A 22,824-nucleotide genomic window follows, 5' to 3' on the forward strand; every position below is an offset into this window, starting at 1 on the left:
CATCAAAGGGGAGATAAGGAAGACTGGTCAGGGGTTAGGAAACATTTTTGGGGCCAGACGTTAATTTTAGGCCCATCACCCTGAACACTATGCCTAGAAGGTAGAAGAAAGTAGTGAAATAATGTGCTTTTTTATCCACTAGGGAGAAATAGATAAAAATCAATCCACAAACATTCATTTAGCTAGTATTATAGAGAAAGGATCTTCAAAATTTTTAAGTTTAATCTAATACTTCCTTTGGGGTACTTCTTGCTATATCTAAAGCTGCTTAAAGGAGAGCAAGGTAGTACATTAGATAGAGTACTGAGCCTAAAATCAGAAAGACTTCACTTTTTGAATTCAGATTTAGTCTCTGATACCAGCTGAGTAAATGTGGACAAGTAATTTAATCCTTAGTGCCTCAGTTTCCTTATCAGTAAAATGTTATGGAGAATGAAATGATAAACTATTCCAACATCTTTAGGAAGAAAATCCTAAATGGAGTCATGAAGAATTGGACATGACTGAAAAATGGCTGAACAACAGACCTGCTCAGTTCTTCCTGCTTGAAGAGTATAGGTCATATTCTTCTTTCTGACTTGCAAACTCTGCCATATTAAAAGGTAGTAATGGTGATTCATTCCTGATTGCAAGTCCATTTGTTGTGGGGTACATGCCAATGTTATGGGGTATAATGGTGAACCCCTGGGTTTGGAAAGGATGCCTTTTGCCAGAATGCAAGACTCAGAAAATTAACTTAAAAGTAAAAAAAGAGAGATTTATTAGTAATGTAGAATTATTGGCTAGCAAGACAGCATGAGTGAAACATGGGGATTTGCTCCCAGAATGCCTCAGTCCTGGGGGTTTTATATTCTTTACAACACTGAGGACATGATGTCTGGATTGGTGTGGACCTGATTCCAGAGTGGTAAACACTCAGGCATTCAGTGGGGTATTTGGTCATCTGACTAGGGTCTGGTCAAAGATCCTTATAGTTTAGGGAACAGATAGATGCCTGAGATACAGTCCAATGGTATCAAGGTGTAGCCTAGAGGTACATCTCTATATCCATCTCAAACTAAAGGATGATTCAAGGAAGTTATCAGATATTCTTGGGTTAGCAGTCACAAGGACAGAAGGGAGCAAGGGAATTTCCTTGTTTACAGTTTTCCTGGCTTAAAAGATACAATGCCCATACCACATGGTCCTATTCAAAACACCACACTAGCTCAGACAGATTTTTTTCTACAGTGGGTAGAATTCTCACAACAATAGGATCACAGAATTGATGAAATATCAAAGTAGGAAAAAAATCAACTTAGATTTACCACTGATAACATTTGTCTCCCTTTCGAAAAAGTGAGAAACTCTAATGTTAATTAGTTTCCCTAAGAAGATGATTATATTGGGAAGCATTTTTCATCTTGATTTTTATATTCAAATACAGTATATGGATAGATGTTTGAGAGAGAGATAGGTTTGTATGTGTGTGTAAATATGCACGTGGTTGTGTGATTTAAGTCTAAACAAATTGGAAAGATTTTACAAAAAAACAAAATCAAGAGCAGGAATGAACTGATTTCTGAAGGGGGGTAGGGCATAATTTGTATTGTTTATTAAGTCATGATTGAGATGTAAAATGAGTCCTCAAATAGTTTTAGAGATGAACACAAATGATCAGAAGATTGCTTTAGTGTATTCTTCTATTGTTAGCAATAACTGGTCTTTACTCTGACCTTCTCAAAAATCAAGATAGCAAAATACATTCACAGATAAATTTTTCCAGGTAATTTATTTACTTCTCACTATACCTTAACCAGAATATATTAGGTAACCATTTTTTTTCTGGAAAACTTGGAGAATGGCACGTTATGGCTAACTGAATGAGAAGAAAAGTATTCACTTCATATATAGTAGATTCTCAGAAATTTATAAGATGATAACTTATAGTTAGCACTAAACTATATGAGATATAATATACCATATTTTTCATCTTTCACAAAACATTTCAGGATTTGAGAGGCAGCACTATTTGGAAAGAGTAGTGGATGTGGAATAAGAGGACATAAGTCTGAATAATTTCCCAGTTTCTTACTTTGCATATGATCTTGAGGAGGTACTTAATCCTTTCTAAACCTCAGTTTCCACATTTGTAAAATGAAGTTTGTGCAGCTGATCATTAAATTCCTTTCTGACTCTACTATCTAAATTATTATTCAGTATCTTGGAGTTTTGGGGATCAATACAAGGAATGGAAATATTGGATAAACTTTCCAAAAAAATCATAGTTTGAGATTTCTGTTTGTTTTTATTCTTGATTAATGAGAATAAATTTTGTACATTTCATATCAGGAGCAGATCAGAGGTACAATTGAAAGAGTGCTGGCCTTAGAGTTTGAAAGACCTGAATTCAAATACAGTTTCAAATAGTTATTAGTTAAATGATTCTGGGCAAGTCACTTAATTTCTCTGTGCCTTAGTTTCCTGACCTGCAAAATGGGTATGATAATAATAACTCATATCACAGAGGTATTATTAATATCAAATGAGATATTTTAAAAGTATGTAGCATAGTACATATCACAAATGTGTGCATAATCTCTTTATGTAAATGACATTTATATATGCATGTGCATAAAGTATATGCATATGCATGTATATAGATATGTACACATTCCTTGATTAATATGACATGTAGGAACTGTCAACTTAGAATCTGGAGACCCCAAGTTTGTCAACTTGAAAGCTGGAGACCCCAAGTTTGTCCCTGTTCCCCTGAGAATTCACCTCCAGAGAGATCTCATACTTAGCCATTTCAGAGTGAATAATAGACTTTAAAGTACTTAATGGCTCTAGTTGGGTGGAATTAGCAGACCTAATCAAATGTTAAGTACCTTTTTGTCCTGGTAGTTTCTCCCTTTGTATCAAGGTCCTTTTCCAGATAGCCCAGTCCTTGGCTGGACCCTTTCCTTTATATCCATTGTAAAGCATTAGCCTCAACCTGATAATCCTGTCTTGGGCTTCCCCTTTCCTTGTAACCATGGTAATGTTAATCAATCATACTTCTGTGTCTTCAGTTTCCCAAAAGGTATATAAATTCTCCAAATCCTATTGTTCTTTGGAGGATAATCCAGCACAGTAATCATCTCAGAGATAATGGTGGCAGCAGAATAGTGGACACTATATCTTTCCTGATTAAAGGCTTTATTTTTCTAACTACTTTAAGTATTTCTGTGTACACAGTACACATGTATTTTCATGACAATACATAAATATATACCTTCCTAACTGAATACCTTTATATCATTACAATCCTTCAATCTCACCTATAAGAAAAAGTAAATATTATTAGTTACATAATACAGATGAGGAAACTTAAAGGAGGACATAGAAAGGTTGTTCCAAAGTTTGTTGGTGAGAGTTCCAAGAATTTATCTCAGTTCATTAAAAGAATAATCCAATGTTCTTTCTACTATACAACTTTGGATAATCTACATAAATTATAAAAATGCTGTCTTGTTTTCCTGAATCTCTAATTGTAAGTTGATAAATTATATATTTGAAAAAATTTGACATTATTTCTCTCATTCATCCTACTGTGTAGGGGTGTGTGTGTGTGTGTGTGTGTGTGTGTGTGTGTGTGTGTGTGTGTGTATTTCAAAACACTGAAAACTATTCAAGTTTGTGCATGGGTATTTGTGAAACCTACAGAGAATATCAAAGCACAAGTTTATTTTTAAAATTTATTTTCACTCCAAATTTTAGGAAACCAAATTAAATAAGAATTTCCATATACAAAGAAAAACAATGTAGTACGCAAATGGAATAACAAATAATTCATATGTTTATCTTACTTATCTTCATATCTACATAATAAATCCCATGCACTAGTGACCCTATCACTCACTGCTCTCCCTACATCCTAAAAGACAGCTCCAAGTTGGCCAACATGTACATATAAATTAATTTTTTCATATTTCCCTTTCTGTTCACTTTCTACAGATGGCATTCATAGTTTATTCTTCCAGCATTACTTCCATGGCTGTGTATAATTTTTTTTCTGGTTCTTTTCATTTCACTATTCACTATCTCAAGTACTTCTTTCCAATTTTTTTAATCAGTCCATTCATCATTTCTTATGTTGCAGTAGTATTCCTTCACAATCATATACCACAATTTCTTCAGCCATTCTCCAATTGTTGGGCATCTCCTTAATTTCCAATTCTTTGACATCACAGAGTTTTTAAATATTTTGAAACATATTGACTATTTTCTTCTTTCCCTGACCTCCTTGGGAAAAAGATCAATTAATGGTATTACTATGTCTAATGGTTGTATAATACTCTGGAAGTAACTAAGAATTACTCTCCAGTTTGGATTGGATGTTTGGGTCAATTCACAGCTACACCAACAGTGCATTAGTTTCCCCATTTTCCGCATCTCCTTCAACATTTGTCATTTTGCCCTTTTTAAATTTTAGCCAATCTTCTCAGTTTGAGGTAATATCTCAGTTGTTTTGGTGTGCATTTCTCAAATTATTAGTGATTTGTCACATTTTTTCATATATATACACACATACACTTGTGTATGTGTTTGTGTGTGTGTGTGTGTGTTTTCTTCATCTGAAAAATTTCTGTTCATATGTTTTGCCCTTTTAACAATTGGGGAGTGGTTCTTAATCTTATAAATTTGACAACATTTTCTATATATTTTAGATATGAGACCTCTGCATGAGAGGCTATTTATAAAGATTTTCCCCTAATTTTCTGATTTCATTCTAATCTTGGCAACATTTGTTTTATTTGCACAAAAAATTCAATTTAATGCTCTCAAAATTATCTATTTTACATTACACAATGCTCTCCATTTCTTTTGACTCATAAATTCCTCATAAATATGATAGTGTGCACCTTGTTCTAATTTACATATGATATCTTTTATATGTAGATCAGGTATCCTTTTTTATCTTATTTTAGTGAATGGTAAGATATTGATCTATACCTAGTTTCTGTCTACATCTAACTTTCCATCAGACAGTCTTGATAATTACTGTTTTATAATATGATTTAAAATCGAGTACTGCTACAACTCCTTCCTTTATTTTCTCTTTATTAATTTCTTTGATATATTTGAACTTTTATTCTTTTATATGAATTTTGTTATTATTTTTCTAACACAATAAATATTTTTTGGTAATTTAACTGGAATGGCATTAAGTAGGTAGATTAGCCTAGGTAGGATTAACATAATTATATTATCTCTGGCCAACCATAAATGATTTATATTTTTCTAATTATTTGGATTTTATAAAAAGGGGCTTTATTATTATATCCATGTAGCTCCTGGATTTGTTTTGACAGGTATATTCCCAGTTATTTTATTCTATCTGTGGTTATTTTAAATGGAGTATCTCTTTCTATTTCTTCTTGTAGGACTTTGTCATTAATATATAAAAACGTTTATGATTTATGTGGATACATTTTATATCCTGCTACTCACTAAAATTACTGATAATTTCAACTAACTTTCTAATTGATTTCTAGGATGTTCTACACATATCATCATGTCCTAACAAACAAATATAGTTTTATTACTTCTTTGTCCATTCTGATTGTAATGCATTGTTGCTACCAGAAGCCTTTGGCTTTTTCAAATTCAACTGTAAGCAGCCCTGGAAGTTAGGGGTTTTAGAATGTTCAGAAAGGCAGTTGGAACCTGTGGATATAAGTAGTGCTGAAGTTCCAACTGAGGGACTTTTGCCTTTTGGCTTCAGCATTGGCCTGTGCTGATTGTCTTTGGGACTTTTGGACCTAGCTGATTTCTCTGGACCTGTCCCTGATCTCTCCATCTATATCCCTACTATTTTCCCTAAATTTCCCTTTGGGCCCTGGGAGGAAGGGTGGGCTTGGTGGTTCGACATCTTGGTTTTAATTTCAGTAGGCAAGTAGGACATTCTAAATTAAACCACCTCTAATTTAGTGATTTGATAAATACCTTTACTTCAAAGGTAGTCAAATCTTCCTGACTGGGAGAGCAGACCTCTCTCAGTATGACCCTCTCCTGTGACTCTTCCCCGAGCCTCAGATTTCTCCCTAGCATCAGTTAGAAAACCTAAAACCTCCTTCCCTCTGACTATCCCTGATATTAATAAATCCTCTTTGTTACCTATCCAAGGCCTCCGGTGAATGATTGTATTGAAGATTAAGGCAAAGGCTGAACAGGGAAGAATTATTTTCCTTTTATTTTCTTGGGGGAAACCTAGGCATCCATCTTGGGCAGGAAGTACTGTTATGTTTGTAATAACAGGGATTTTGGGAAGCTGATGGACTGGCCTGGGCTAGGAGTCTGCAAGACTCCCTCACCTCCCCCACAAACAGGCTTGAGTGAGTAGGGAGGGGGTAAGGTACCTCTTGCTCTCAAAACCCTCCTCCCAAGCAGTTGGTTTTCAGTTGAAAATGGAGACAGGGCAGTGTGTCTTCAAGAAAGATTCAGCAAATGCAAATTTTTAATGATGTTCCCTTTCTCACACATATATTCCCCATAGATCTGATTGAGGCACAAAGGAGAAGCTTGATCTCTTGATGTTAAGGACTGAGAAAGATCTGACTTCTTAGGCTGGCAACTGTCAGGAGCCAAGCTTAATGGCTGTAGTGAGTATACCCAAATAATACTCAGGCACTGCTACTAAAGATAAAGTTTTTATTTAAAGATAAAGAAGGAAGGGAAGGCAGGGAAAGGGTATCAAGGGTTTGGATAAACTGGGAAGCTCTAATCAGTTAGGTAGAAATTGCCCCTCCCCCAGGAGGGAGTGGCAGACTTTTAGCTTACTTGCCCTCAAAGCTAATAGTAATTACTCCTAATATCTAAATAACTAAATGAATAATAAAATACTATTGCAATGAAGGTCTAATTCCACTAGACAGGCAAACTCCTGAGTAGAAACCACAATGGCTTTTGTCACTATGGCCTCCCAGGCATACCCCAAACCAGGAACAGTGAGCAGAGAGACCTGCTCACCTCAACCCCCAAGAATCAACTGTTTAACTCCTTTACAACTGTCCCCTTACCCAGAGTTCTCTGGGGGGAGTCCCCCAGAATTCTGGGTGAGGCTTGACCCTGTATCCTGCAGGAATTCCATCCTTCCATTTTCTATATTACAGTATTTCCCCCTTTTCTGGTAGAAATTTCCACTGGAAATTCTGCAGCCTTAAGATATTTCAGCACAGTTTACCCTCTCTGTGCTATAACTAAGCAACTTCCTAAACAATGTCTTATTCCTAACACCTTAATAGTCTTGCTATTGCTATGGCTTATTTTATTATCTGCCCATATCTAAGGAGGGAAAAAGGAAAGTACACAAAGGAAAAACATGGGGTTTTGGTACAAGGTACAAGCATAACTACGAATGCAACAGAGTAACACAAGCAGAAAATCAAATCTGCAACAATTATAAGTTGCAATCACTATTCCTAAAGCATGCAATGTAAACATATTTGAAACACATTCAAAAGCAAAATTACAAAAAACTAAAGTGCTTACTTGCTCCTAACTCACAACAAAAGGAACATGGTAAAACTTTATAAGCAAAGTGTTATAGAACTGTCTATACATTTAAGTCTAAGATTTCATGTTACTACCTTACTTAAGCTACGTTTATGTGTTAATACTTATAAGTTCTAAATTGTTAGTATGTTATCTTGTTAGTTTTAAGTGTGTACCAAGCTATATACATTACTTATTCTCATAGACTATAGTGACTCTCCCTGACTAACTCTATATTTCAAAGATACCTAAAGCTACCTTTCCCTAAGCTATTAGTAACTCTATACTATGTGTTAGTAATTATAATCCAGGCTATCCACAATGCCTATTTACAGGTGGAAGTTCCCTTGATGTCTATCAAATCAAAAAACAAACAATGGATCTTTTGCTATGCTAGAGATTCTAGGATACCCTTCCATTATATACAGCTATTCACATGTAATATGTATATATAATACATATATACAAAAGAGACTCTCATTTATCTACATGAGGTCTACGTCAAAAGGTGAACAGTCAGTTTTGTGTTGTGTCCAATGAACTAATGAGTGCTGATGCATGCACATACTTACCCCTTTCTGCACAGATCTTCTGGGCACACTGGAGAACCACAATTCTCCTTGTGTAGCATATGTGGTGTGGCATGCAATCTATCATGTGATGTCTCATTTTTGTAATGTGTGTTTATGACATGATATTATTGCCTTACGTATTTCTTCCTTCCAGTCTTCTTCCTGCACAGTACTTAATAAAGATTACAAAACTCTTGTGATTGTCTATTTGTTTGTGCCACCTCTGCTGTGAATTTTTGCAGCTTGTAGCTCCTGTGTTCTTCTATTTTTTCATCTGTACCACATGCATACTTGTCTGTTGTCTATCATCTTGTTGGGTGGTTGGCTTATCATCTTCTTAATCAGGAACATTAGTCATTGTGATGTAATTGTGTTGATTTCCATTGTGTTGTTTTTGTGGTGCAAAAAATTTTTGCAGTTTTTTTCTTTTTGTTTTTTTTAGAATTTCAAGCAATTCATTCTTCTTCAACAGTACATTCTGTTTGTTGTGGATCTGGCCATGTATTCATTTCATGTTGCTCTAATTTAGTTGGTGTATCATGGTGTTCTTCATGTACAGTATGTTCTTTTACAGGTTTCACATGTGTTATATGGAACCAGGGGTCTCTGTTCTCAACTTTTACATAAGTTGGACTAGTTAATAGTACCTGGTAAAGCCCAACCCATTTAGGGTCTAGAACGGATTTTCTTTCAAATTTCCTTATGTAGACCATATCTCCTAGTTTAAGCTGATGTAAGCTAAAGTCCAAAGGAACTCTCTGGGTTAACAAGCCAAGTTTGTGCAATTCATCCAGTCTTTTCTTTAAAGCTTCTGTATATTTATATAGCTGACATTCAGCTCCAAGGTGTGATAAGATAGCTGACTTATGGGATGAACTATGCCATGGAGCGTGACCATACAGAAGTTCATATGGTGACAATCGTGTGTCACTTCAGGGTTGACTTCTTAAATAAAAGAGAACAATGGGGAGTGTTTGTACTCATTTCAGAATTCCATTAGACAGGCAAACTCCTGAATAGAAACCACAATGGCTTTTGCCACTATGGCCTCCCAGGCAAACCCCAAACCAGGAACAGTGAGCAGAGAGACCTGCTCACCTCGACCCCCGGGAATCAACCATTTCACTCCTTTACAACTGTCCCCTTACCCAGATTTCTCCAGGAGGGGTCACCCAGAATTCTGGATGAGGCTTGACCCTGTATCCTGCAAGAATTCTATTCTGCCATTTTCTAAATTACAGTATCCAGTGGAGATGTCCTGCAGACATCAAATTCACTGTCAGGGAGGAACCTTCGACTCCTCCCTCAAAGGACTTTAGAAATTAAGAAGAGAAACCCCCAGCCTTGATCTAAACATTTCTGATTGGCCCAAATTCCTCTTGTACCTTAGAGGTATCTTCCCTGCCTAAACAACCCAGCCTATTTCCTCCCTGTACCCTCTGTCTCTAGCCTCAGTAAATAAGCCTGTTTGAGCTGCCCTCCTGTATACTCCCATTCCTTTCCCTTACCTTCCTATATACTACCTACCCATTCATCCCTTCATTCAGCTATCCCCTTCATTCCTCCTCCTATCATCCTTTATCACTTCATCCCTCCTCACTACCAAAGATTACCCACTTATTTATAACATGACTCCTTCAATTTCTTTTTTTTCCCTCTTATTTGTTGAAAGTTATCCAATATTTCCAGGAGATCTGATAAGGATGGCTTAGTGATAAAGAAATACAAGGAGACTCTGGATTTCTGTCAGCTCATGGTTCCATCTCCAAAGTACCATTAAGTCACAAGTTTAATATATACATAATTCAAACCCCATTTCACACAAAGGCACAAAGAAACTTCGCAGTTTCACAGAAAATACAAATTATGTCATGTCAAAAGAGTGTAAGTGACTTCAAGGTAGGGATAGTCTGGAATAGAACAAGGCCAAGGCTGAATCCCAGCTGTCTTATTATCAGAAAGCTAAATAATTTTTTTTCTAATTTTGACCTTGGTTGCCTGGAAATTGTTTCAAAGGCCATACAGCTTAAGCCTCTAAATTTCTGTCTCAAAGAGAAACTGTTAACTCTTTACTTCTGGTTTGTTAAGGACTTAAAGTTTTCCAATAAGACTATAATGCTTTTCCAATAAAAAAAGGTGTGGATCACAAAAGGGGTCAAAAGAGGAGTCAAGATTTTTATCTTAGATAACCCATCCTGTCTGGCTCTGACTAGCAAAGTAGTTTTCAATGGTGTCCAGAAAAAAAATTTCTTTTTCAGACTCTCTTTCTCTTACTAGCCTCCCACACTTATTGGTACTGCTAGCATTTCCAATAATATATTAAATCATATTAGGGCTAATGAGCATCCTTTTTTCACTCCTGATCTGATCAGGAAGACTTCTAGCTTCTCCCCATTACAAATAATACTTTCTAATGTTCTTAGGTAAATGTTTTGTATCATTTTAGGAAAAACTCTCTTTATAAGTATACTTTCCAGTGATTTTAATGAGAATATGTTTTGTAATTTGTCAAAGGATTTTTCTGCATATTTTGATACAAATGATAAGTTTTTACTACTTTTATTATAGACATTATAAATTTTGTTAATATTTTCTTACATTAAACCATTCCTATATTCCTGTTATACACCCTGTTTGGTCACAATATATTATTTTTGTGATATATTATTGTAGTCCACAGCTAGTATTTTGTTCAGTATTTACACATCCATATTTATTAATGAGACTGATCTATACATTTCTCTGTTTTTGCTTTTCTTTGATTAGGTATCAGTACCATATTTGTTTCATAAAAGGAGTTTGACAAAGCTCCCTGTTATTTCAAATCATTTGTTAAATATTGGAATTAGTTGATCCTTAGATGTTTGGAATAATTTGCTTGCAAATTCATCTGTATTAGGGGCTGAGAAAAAACCCCATTCCGTGTTTTGTTTTGTTTTTTCAGGTAGCTACGGTTAAAAGTCGGGGAGAGTCCTGCCCCTGGCTAGTGGCTGCTATGAGCTCAGTTAGTTGGAACGCAGGTTACAATGTGTGCTCTGGCAAGCAGACCAGCTGAGCTGAAAATTCTGAATAAGAACATGTGTGGCAGACTGCCATCTTAGAAAGCAAAGAGAGAGGGAGATAGCAACAGAGACAGAAACATGTGAAGAGTACAATCAGACATAATTGATAGTTATGAGACCTGGGGGGTTTGCAAGTGGAATCACGGAGTCCAATTTATTGAGGATATAAGTTCAATATTCATACAGTTCTACACACCAAGAACAATGGAATACAATATATCAAGAAGGAAGTTATCATGTCAAATTCTTTAATGTCAATTAGAGTGTCCACCTGCATACACTTCATCAATACTAATCTACAAAGCTTCTTTTGGTCTGTGTATCACTGACATAAGAATTTCTTAGCAATACAAAGACTGAGACATAGCTGATACACAGTGAAGGCCATTTGTCCTTGAGACAGAGCTCAAGATCTATGATAACTGTTCAGGATTTTCTGAGCCAATTAAAAAAGCCAGGTGTTCTCAGACATGATTTGTTAGACCTAAAAGGTCAAGACCAGTCCTTGCTAAGGGTCTGAGGCAGATCCGAAAATATGTCTTTCCTAGCTGCTTTTGCCTCAATGGGCCTAGGGTGTTCTTATGGACTTGTTACTTCCAGTCCTTATGCTTTTTTTCTCAGGAATTTCCGCTTACAGTTTGTTTAATTTCTTTTTCTTGAAAAGATTTATTTATGTTCTCTATTTCGAGCTCTGATAGTCTAGGCAGTGCTTTTTGTTTGTTTGTTTTTTGGGGCCTTCTTCTATTTCTCTTTAGTTGTTAAATTTGTTTTTAGATAATTGAGCAAACTATATTCTAATTGCTTTACTTTCATCTTCATTGGTGGTATATTCACCCTTTTCATCTTTAATGCTAGTGATTTGGTTTTCTCCTCTTTATTAACCAATAATTTATCAATTTTGTTGATTTTTTTTCACAAAACCACCTCCAAACATATTTATTAATTCAATGGTTTTCTTACATTACATATTATGCATCTTATTTTAATTTTTAGGATTTCAAATTTGATATTTAGTTGGGGATTTTTGACTTGTTCTTTTCTATTTTTTTATTGCATTTCCAATTCATCAATATTTTCTTTCTCTATTTTATTAATGTATGAATTTAGAGATATAAATTTCCTTCTATTTACTGATTTTGCTGTATCCCATAGGTTTGGGTATATTGTCTCATTATCATTCTCTTAAATGAAATTATTCATTTTTTAATAATTTCCTCTTTAATCCACTCATTCTTTAAGACTGAGTTATTTAGTCTCCAATTAGTTTTTACTTTTTGTTTCCATGCCATGGAGAAGGTATGCTCTTTTCCGTTCCCATTCAATTATCTTCAGATATCTGTCATTTAACTTATCTAAGATCTAGTCATATCATTGATTTTTTCTATTTCCTTTTTTTGGTAAGATTTATCTAGTTCTGAGAGGGAAAGATTGAAGTTCCCCACTATTATTGTTTTGTTATCTATTCCCATCTCTAATTCATTAATTTTTTCCTTTAAAATTTGGATACTAAAACTCTTGAAGCATGTAAATTAAAAATTGATAATGCTTTGTTATCTAAGAAACCTTTGAATACAATATAGTTTCCCTGCTTACCTCTTTTGATTATATCTATTTTAGCTTTAACTTTGTCATAGAACATGATTGCTACCTGCACTTTCTTTGTATCAGCATTTTATTTTTGCTTTCTCTATATGTTGTTTCTTTTTAACACCTTTGCTAATAACATATTATCAGGTTTGGGATTTTAATCCATTGTGCTAACCAATTTCATTTTATCTATGAATTTGTCCCATTCACATTCAATGATAAAATTGCTAATTTTGCATTTCTCTCCATTCTATTTTTCCTCATTGTTCTACTCTTCATTTCTTTTTGCTATAATCTTCCTACAATGTCCAATTTCTTCTGTCCACTATATTTCCAATTCAAACCCCTTATTAATCTTCCCTTATCCTCTCCCTTTGCACTCCTCCTTACAAATTTGCCCACTTTTCTAAGTATCTCTTGCTTATCTTTCCCCCTTACCTTCTAGTTCCTATTCTATCTGCCTTTCCAAATGTTCCCTCCACACACACACCTTCCCACCCCTGCATTCTATTTCTTGTTAGGGGTTTAATTTTAGAAATCTTCTTCTTTAATCCTGAGTCATTCCCTTATCAATCAACTTATCTCCTACATTTTTTGATATGTACTCTCTTCTTGATGTCCTTTACTTTTCTTATCCCCTTGTCCTACTTTCTCTTAATCTACTTTTCCTTTTCTTAGTCCAAGTCCCTTAAGGGGCTTTCCTTTGTTTATTCCCTTCCTTGCCCTATCCTATTTCTTCTCATATTCCTTTCCCTTTTCCTTCTATTTCTCTATGTTAAAAGTTTCCAGTTTTTATGCTTCACAATCTGATGTAATCTCTGGGTTCCTTGCTCAAGACCCAGTTCAATATTGGTCTCCAATGGTCCATCCAGAATGAATTGGCAATTCTGCAACTATAACTTATAATTTATATTTTTTTCTAGAAATAATTAGAAGTTGTCTACTAATGAAATAGCAGTGGTCAGGATGAATAACTTAATGCAAATGGTAGAATTGAGCTCAGAAATACAGTTTCAATATGGCCTTGAACAGTAGCTATGTGGCCCTGAGCAAGTCTTTAAACCATTGCTTGCCCATTTTCCTCATCTTTAATGAGAATAATTAAGCAACTAATTTTCAGTTAATTTTTAAAATTTTCCCTACATTAAGGGATATAATAGTATAGACAAAATGCTATAGGAAGGTTAAATGTCTGGGGAGTAGAAAAATACCAATTTTGTAATGAGAGTTTGATAGCTCCCTCTTTTGCTGATTTTTTATTCATGCTTTTAAAGTTGAAGTTATCTTGTGAAATTGGAATCTGTTACCCTAAAAACAATGATCCCAGGAAAAACTACTATTCCCAGAAATCCAATCACTTCCTGGCATTATGTGCTGTCATAGACAGGACATAAATTGGGTGGAGTTCCATGTCTAGCTTTTTGTCTTCCTGTTGAGGCTTTGGCAGAGTAGGCATTTTGAGCAGGTGGAAAAACTCAGACACATGGTTCTATTTGTCAGATAATAAATTTTAAAAAATACTTGAAGTATTGGACAATTAATTTTACTCTTACATTTATGGCAACCACAGAAGTGGGGTACAGAACCTTTAATTCTCTCTGAATAGATTAGTGTGAAAAGAAACCACATTTCTTCTGTCATGGCTTTTGCTTCCCCTCCAATCCCCCCCACACACTGTGAACTCTGAGAGAACTTCTAATTCTCCTCAGAGCTGCCACGTGTTGCTAGTGATCCTGCCTCCTGCTGCTAACTCCCTGGGTGGTCCTAGCCACCTGCTTCTGCTCCTCCTCCTGCTGTTGCTATTGCTGTTGCTGTTGCTGTTGCTGTTGCTGCTGCTGATTGGAGCAGCTCTCCAGAGGCTTGGAAAGTATTAATCCCTCTTTAACTTACAATTCCAACAGCTGAGTGCTTGCTTACTGCTTGCCTTGAAAGCTGTTATAGGAATATAGGATTTAGTTTAGCTAAGCATTGCTTAGCAGGGCCGACTCTGTGGCAAGGGAGAATCCAGAATCTTGAGAGTATTAGTGACAGTCTGAACCTGGCACTGAGGACCTGCTGCCTGAAGGTCTAATGGTGGAGTTGTTGTGACAGGCCATTCCTGAAGCTGTTTCCCTGGATTTTAGATTAATTACCATCTTCAATCAAGCATCCCAGTGAAGGAGCAAGGTTGAGAAGTGCCTTTTGGATCTTTGTGTTGGACATAGAAACCATCCCTTCTCCTTCTCATGACTTTGGATTATTTAGCTGTAATTCAAGTTTCCTGTCATCAGCTTTGAAGAAATCAACATTGGACTTCATGTGAGATGCCCTCTTCCCAGCAAGACCTTGCTATTAAAAGTCTGCTATAAGATTTAGCTACAAGAGTAGATTTTTATCCATCCCTATACCCCTGGGTTGAGATCCATAGATCTTAGTATCAGTTTACCTATACCCTATCCTTTCCTATCACAATCATGAAATATCACAGTTACCATACTCCTTCTTTGTCTGTCCTTACCCAGATAGCTAGTTTGAAAAATAAGAACCCCCTGTGAATCCAAGCTCCTTTTCCTGACTGTTATCCATCTATCTGTTACCCAGCTACTTCCCTGTTCAGTGTTGTTACCTGTGTTCATTTATTTATACATTTACCCATTTCAGTTAGTTTATTTTAAGTTCCCTTATAACAAAGCCCAGGTGTGTTTCCCATAGGCAACCCCTCTAAACTACCTGTCCTCAACGCAGGGGAAGCAAGCTGCAAACTGGTGTTTTTACTTCTGGGGGAAAGGGAAGGAAGTTTATTCTTCCAAACAGGAGGTAGAATTGTAAGCACAGCCTGCTCTATGAAAGAGAAATGCATCATCTATTTCAAAAAGCTCCCGGTTTTAGGAAGTATTTTCTTCTTACCATTCCTGGGTGCACTTGTCCTTACAATTAGCTTGCCTGAGATTCAGGGGAGAAATTCATCTCCCTACACCCCCTTGCCATTCTTACCTGCCCAGTCTCTACAGTTCATCCAATATTCCTCCACACAGCTTGTAATTCTCCCTCACTATGAGAGATCCCAGGGGTATGACAAAAGGAAAATAATGATCCTGGGGAGGGGAAGGAATTCTTTTTCATATGACTGGACTGGAGAAGATACCATTATAAAAGTGTCTATGAGTTATTTGTAACAAGAAGTAAAGGGTCCATTTAGTAGCTGAAGCGAAGTGCTATAGCACTATTCCTTGTCTCCACATTAAGATGGATGAGACATATGAAAGAACTGCCTTTTAGAGCTGTTATAGACTCATGTCAAAGGAGGGAGCAATATTATTGTCCTTGCCCCCACAGTACAATGAATGGGGCATATAAAGGACATACCTTTAGAGCTGTTACAGTCTCATGCCAAATGAGGGGGCAAACCCAAGGGGTTGGCTATCTTGTGTTGGGTTATGGTCTTATAAAGATTTTCTAAGGGGCATGGTACAACTAAATGGCCCCCAAGAGCAAGCATTTCAGTAAAGATTGAAAGCCATGGGCTTCAGTGGCTACCTGAGTGGATCCTAGTCAACACTCTCCTCAGGGGGGATTGTGTAATTGTCATAGGGATTGTATAATTGTCATAAAATTCTAGTTTTATAAAATTTAAGAAACTTGCAACCTCCCAAAATCCAGGAAGTGAACTGCTTAGAGAAGGTGCCATGGAGACGCCTGTGGAAACCTCACTCTGCACCAAAATGATCCAGAATGAAGTTTGGGTAATAGTGAAATTGAACTGTGGGGGGTTGTAACACATTAATTTTGCATATATACTCTTATGTCAAAGGGGACTGCCCCTATTTGCTTTTTATCAATGTGCTTAGCAATCATTGGTTTTGTTCTCTTTCCCTTTTATCCACAAATTAATTGTAATTTATAAGTTGGTTATGTTTACAAGATCCATTGGGGAGACTAGTCTTCCAAAGGATCTCAGGGGGATTGTGAAATTGGAATCTGTTACCCTAAAAACCATGATCCCCAGGAAAAACTACTATTCCCAGAATCACACTCACTTCCTGTCATTACATGCTGACATAGTCAGGACATAAATTGGGTGGCGTTCCATGCCTAGTTCTTTGTCTTCCTATTGAGCCTTTGGAGGAAGAGGCATTTTGAGCAGGTACAAAAAACTTAGTCACATGGTTCTATTTTGTCAGATAACAAACTTTAGAAATATAATACTTCAAGTACTGAACATTAATTTAAATCGTACAATCTAGTGTAGAGTTTAAATGTCAAAAGAAAGAGACATAAGCTATATCTACATGGTATGAAAATATCTAGTGAAATAAATATTCTAAGAAACTGTCCATATATTTAATATGCCAAATAAGGATGTCAAAGGTATCTGTTTCTTGGGAATTCTTGAAAATTGACGACATATCATCTGTTCTTTAGTCTTCCTGAAACACAACAGCAAATTAAGACATTAACATGAATTTCTATTTGAATGGAGAGCAGAGGAACTGATAATTCAAATTCCCAATAACACTGGAGTCATTTCTCCTGGGTTATGGCATGTAGTAAGGCAATGTGTTGTGGTAATTTTTTGGAAGCACATTTATCTTCCTGAGGCAGCTTATTTAGGCTAAAATTAAAATAAGTTTGCATTCCTTTATCACTAACCAGCTGGATAGTGGGAGCTGGCAGTCAAGAGTATCCTAGGTGTTGAGAAGTAGCTGGCAAAGGATTCACAATTTACCACAGATAATCCTCAAAAGAGATAATCCAAAGCTATATCTAGTACATTGGCAAAGAAAAAATCTGATCCCAAAGGAAGAGTTGATTCAAGGAATATAGACAAATAAAATATAATAAAGGAATAGAAAAATGGTAAAAAAATAAAATCACATTAAAATATTTTCTCTATCAGCACCTTTTTTCTCAAAAGGCACTATAATTGTCCACTCTGTTACTTCCTTTTTCTTCTTTAGAACATTGTTACTTTGGTTTAGGTGGTCTAAGTGCTTTGAAAAAGTGTGTGTGTGTGTGTGTGTGTGTGTGTGTGTGTGTGTGTGTATGTGTATGTGTGTGTGTGTTGGGCAGAAAAGGGGAGGGATTCAATAATGATAATTCATTTTCATATTCTTACATATAACTTTGAGGTACAAGGTATTTCATTCTATTCTCAAAAACATTCTACAGTAGTCAGAAGAAATATTTCTATGCCTGTCTTTCAAATTAGGAAACTAGTACTAAAATTTTCATTGAGTTGTTCATAATAAAATTTGAAATTAAGTTCACCCTAACTTCTTAACATTTCAAATACATCTCATCAGATCACAATTTTTAAAAGAGTGGTTGTAGATTTTTACTAATGTGTAGGTCTTACTATAGTAATTCATCTGTTAAACTCCAGTGGCTCCCCACTACCTTCAAGATCAAATATAAAATCTTTTCTTTGACTTTTAAAGGTCTTTAAATTTTAGGACCATTCTACTCTTCCAGACTTCTTACACTTTGCTTCCTTCTATGTACTCTACAATCTATTGTCATCAGTCTTCTTATATATATGAGACATTATCAAAATATATGCCTTTTTGCTGGCTGCTCCTCATGCTTAAAATTTTTTCATTGATCATTTCTACCTCCTGGCTTTCCAGTTATCCTTAATAAGTCATCACACAGGATGTCCCTAAGTTTACTATGAAGAGACACTCTGGAAAGACAAAATCCTCATAACATGTTTCTGAGGCATGCAAACACACATTTATTCTCATTAAATAATTTCTGCCCTTCACCCCTCACCTTATTCTCTGATATTACCTGCTTCCTAAAAATCAATATAATACTGCATTTAACAAAGTTGATTATCTCTGAATCAAGGGACTCAGTGTGACAACATTAAAACATTATGTAAATTGATTCTATTGTTATATCTTTTTTATGTTTTGGAAAATTCTTTAGGTAAAAGTAAGAGATTAGATTGATTAGATATTTAATTCTATTACAATACAACAATAATTAAGACAATGGCTCTAATTCTCCCTGATATGTGACAATGGGCTATATTTTAGACATGGCAGAGCAATGAAGAATCTCATTTCTATAAGAAAACTAAGATTCTTAGTGAGTATAGCTTGGAAGATGGCATCTAGCAATATAGAGATACTAGGTAAGGATATGGAAAAGGTCCTAACTTTTCAGCACAAATATTCAAAGCCACCTTTCCTGTTCTCATCTGGAGGCCCAATAGCAAAATATAGAAAAGTATGTCAATAAAGACCCTGGAATTCAATCAAGCATTTTAAGACAAATGTTTTACATGGGTCAGAGAAAAAAATTGATTCTTCTAAATACAAGTCAAATGAAAAATACTTATTTTGCATGTATTTAATAAATACTCTCTTTGGTAACTCCTAGAAGACAGGGACTATTTAAATTTTTTTTCATATGTCCAATGCTTTCAGACACAGTGCCTGAAATTAAGCATTTATTTGAGGAATAATTATTGATTGATGACTCAAGTGCTTACTACATGTAAGTAATTGTAATGGTTGAAGTGATACCAGGGTGAAAATAAAGTAGTTTTGGCCCTTAAGCTCCCAAATTACTGTTTTAAAGAGGTAGGGAGGGAAAAAACAAATAAACATGTATAAAGATAATCTTAGCCCAAGTTAGAATGAAAATAGATTGGAGGAGGGTTTATAGAGAGAAGCATGGAAGGATAAAGTGAAACGTATCTCTATTATTAATATCAGGGAAGATCTCATAAATAACATGAACCTAGATCCTTGTCATGGAAGAATAGGAGGCACTCCTAGAAAAAACAGGTGAAAGCCAAAGGTTGAATTAGGAAGAACAAAATAGTAAGATGAGTACTTTGGGAATATACCTTTGGCAGCTTTTAGATGACTATTGTAATAGTTTATTTGAGGAATAAGTTAGGGACAGTGTAAGGGTTTTGGGATAGAGAGTACTCAAATTATGGTGCAGGATTGTCCAACAAAGAAGACTAAGAAAGAGCAATCAGATAGATGAAACAGAAACCAAGAATCAGTACTATAATAGATAAAGGAAGAAAACAGATGATAAGCAACAGTATCAAAAGCACTGGATAAGTTAGCAAAATTAAAAATCAAAATAAGTCCATTAAATTAAGCAATTAGAAGAACTTAGGTAACCTTGGAGATAATAGTTTCAAGTAAGTATTGTGATTGGCAACAAGACTGAAAGACAGTGAGAAGAGAGAATGGTAATATGTTCAGAGTATCCTTTCAAGAAATCTTAGTGTGTAAAAGGGAAGAGCAGATAACCTCGCTTTAGATCATACCAGTTTAGGAGAACTGAAAACTTAAAGGTCTCTAGAATAAGTTCTAAAAAAAGCAGCCTGTAAAACCTGAACTTTGGGATAGTTCCCCTTATACCTTAGGAGTAAATCCCAAGTTTACCATAAAATTAAAAGCCATGAAATAAGCTGGAAATATGAGCTGAAAGAAAAAAAGCCTGACCATTTAATGTTACTATATTGACAGGGAAGATCAAAACACAAACTGAGAAAAGAAAGTTGATGTCAAAACATCTGCATGCAAGCCTCAAAGAAAAATGCCATTTAGTGTCAGATTCAAAAACAATTCCCGGAAAAGTTCAAAAAGGTTTTTTTGTTTGTTTGTTTTAAAAAACAATTTTATCAAATAAGAGAGGTACAGGGAAAAGAAATGAAAATGATACAAGAACTTTGTGAAAAGAAAAGATGAATTGGTACAAAAAGCACAAAAATGGAAAAAGATGTATAAAATTTCAATAAAGAAAACCAGTTCTTAAAAGTAGAGTTGGCCTAATGGAAAAAGAGGTACAAAAGTTCATTCAAGGAGTAGCTCCCAAAACAAAGCCAGCAACTATATGAATAAATTTTTTAAAAACATATTTTAATTTATTAATTAATTTCCCAATTAGATGTAATAAAATAATTCATTATATATGTTTTCATAAATTAAATACTTTATTTATTAAATTTTTAATAATTTAATAATTCAAAAATTAAATTAAATAATTTATTATATATGTTTTCTTAAATTAAAATATCCAAATTTTGTCCTTACATATGCTCTCTTTGAAATGTTAAGCAATTCGATATTGGTTGTGCATGTATGATTTTGTTAAACATATTCCCAAATTGGTCATGTTGTAAGAGAATAATAATATAAAAGCAAAATCCAAAAATTAAAACATATAGATAAAGTGAAAAATATTATGCTTTGATCTTAATTCAGATGTCATCAATTCTTTCTCTGGAGATGAATGCCATTCTTTGTCATAGATCCTTCAGAATTGTCTCAGTTCACTGAAATGCCCAGAATAAATAAGTATTTTTTAAAGCTGATGATCACAAAATATTGCTTATTGTTTACAATGTTTTCTTGGGTCTATCCACATAACTGTATCATATCATATAGGTCTTTATAGGATTTTCTGAGGTCATCCTGCTTCTCACTTCTTATAGCACAATAATATTCCACCATAATCATATAATACATTTTTTTCAGCCATTCCCCAACTGATGGACATCCCCACAATTTCCAACTCTTTTCCAACACAAATAGAGTTCCTATAATCCTTTCTCTATAAATATGTCCTTTTTCCTTAAAAAAATTATTTGATATATACACCTTCTATTGATATTAGTAGATAAAAGAGTATGCACAGTTTTATGGGTATAGTTCTAAATTGCCCTCCAGCATGGTCATATCAATTCAAAACTCCACCAATAATTCATTAGTCTTCCAATTTTGCCCCATCCTTTCAAACACTTATTATTTTCCTTTACTGTCATATTAGCCAATCTGGTAGTTATGACATAATATCTCAAAATTATTTTAATTTATATTTCTCCAATATTGATTTAGAACATTTTATATGACTATAGAGAGCTTTGATTTCTGAAAACTGCCTGTTCATACCATCTGACCATTTGTCAACTGGAGAATCATTTGTGTTCTTTTAAATTTGACTCAGTTTTCCATATATTTAAAAAGTGAGGCCTTTATCAGAGAAATTATTTTGAAAAAAATATATTTGTTGTTTTCCTTCTAATCTAGATTGCATTATGCTAATTTTGTATTCCCCTCCATGTAATTTCACCCTGCAAGGGTTAAAATTTAGGTTTTATGCTAAATATGAAAATTTTAAAGTAATATTGTGGTTGCTGATTTAAAAATATTATAGCTTAAGTCAAAATGCCTTTTAGTAGCTTTATTTACAAAGAGGTGGAAAAAGTGAAAGTGGAAAAATATAAGAAGATAGAGAATTGTCTAGACTACCATCCTAAGTACTGCTCTGGTGTCTGGCTCAGCCTAGGCAGGATATGGTAATCTTCAGCCAGAGGTTGCAGTGGTGTCTTCAGCCAGAGTTCAAACAATGTAGCCTTCTCCAAAGCCAAGGCAGGAGTCTCTGGAAGCAATATCTCCAAAAGCCAGGAAGGGAATCAATCTCCAGAGTCAATCACTCCAGAAGACAGGAAAGGAAGGCCAGCTATTCACCTAGCAAGCTGACAAAGGATCCAAGGAAAGAAACTCCTCCTCTAGTCTGGCTCACCAATACAGAGAGAATGACTGAATCCTCAAGCTGGTCTTTTTAAAGTAGTTTTCTCAATGTCACTTTCACTTGCTCCCCCACTTTAAGGGAACAATTCACAGTCTTTCAATTTGCCTAGCACTGCCCAAGGGGTGGGGAGTGACCTTTGGATGTATCAGCTTACTCTATTAAGTGACTCCTGAATTCTCTTACTTAGTGTTAAGTAAGGGTATTTAAAATTTTTGATTTGATTAGCTAAAAATAGACAATGGGAGAGTTAATCCTATGTTTGCAAACACTTTTTTTCATGTTCTTTCTCTCTCCTTTCACTGTCCTTCCTCACAAGAATTTACTTCTAACTCCTGCCTTTTACAAAGCATCTCTCTTCTATTAACCCATACCCTGGGTTAAGCTATATTTTTATATCCAAATGAATATGAATGTTATACCCTCTATGAATCAATTCATATGAGTAAAGTTTAAGCATTGCCCACCATCATCTTCATCTTCCCTTCACCTTAATAACTTTTTCATGCCTCTTCAAGTGAAATAATTAACTCCATTCA

The sequence above is a fragment of the Gracilinanus agilis genome, chromosome 1, assembly GCF_016433145.1.
Source record: "Gracilinanus agilis isolate LMUSP501 chromosome 1, AgileGrace, whole genome shotgun sequence".
Lineage (NCBI taxonomy): Eukaryota > Metazoa > Chordata > Mammalia > Didelphimorphia > Didelphidae > Gracilinanus > Gracilinanus agilis.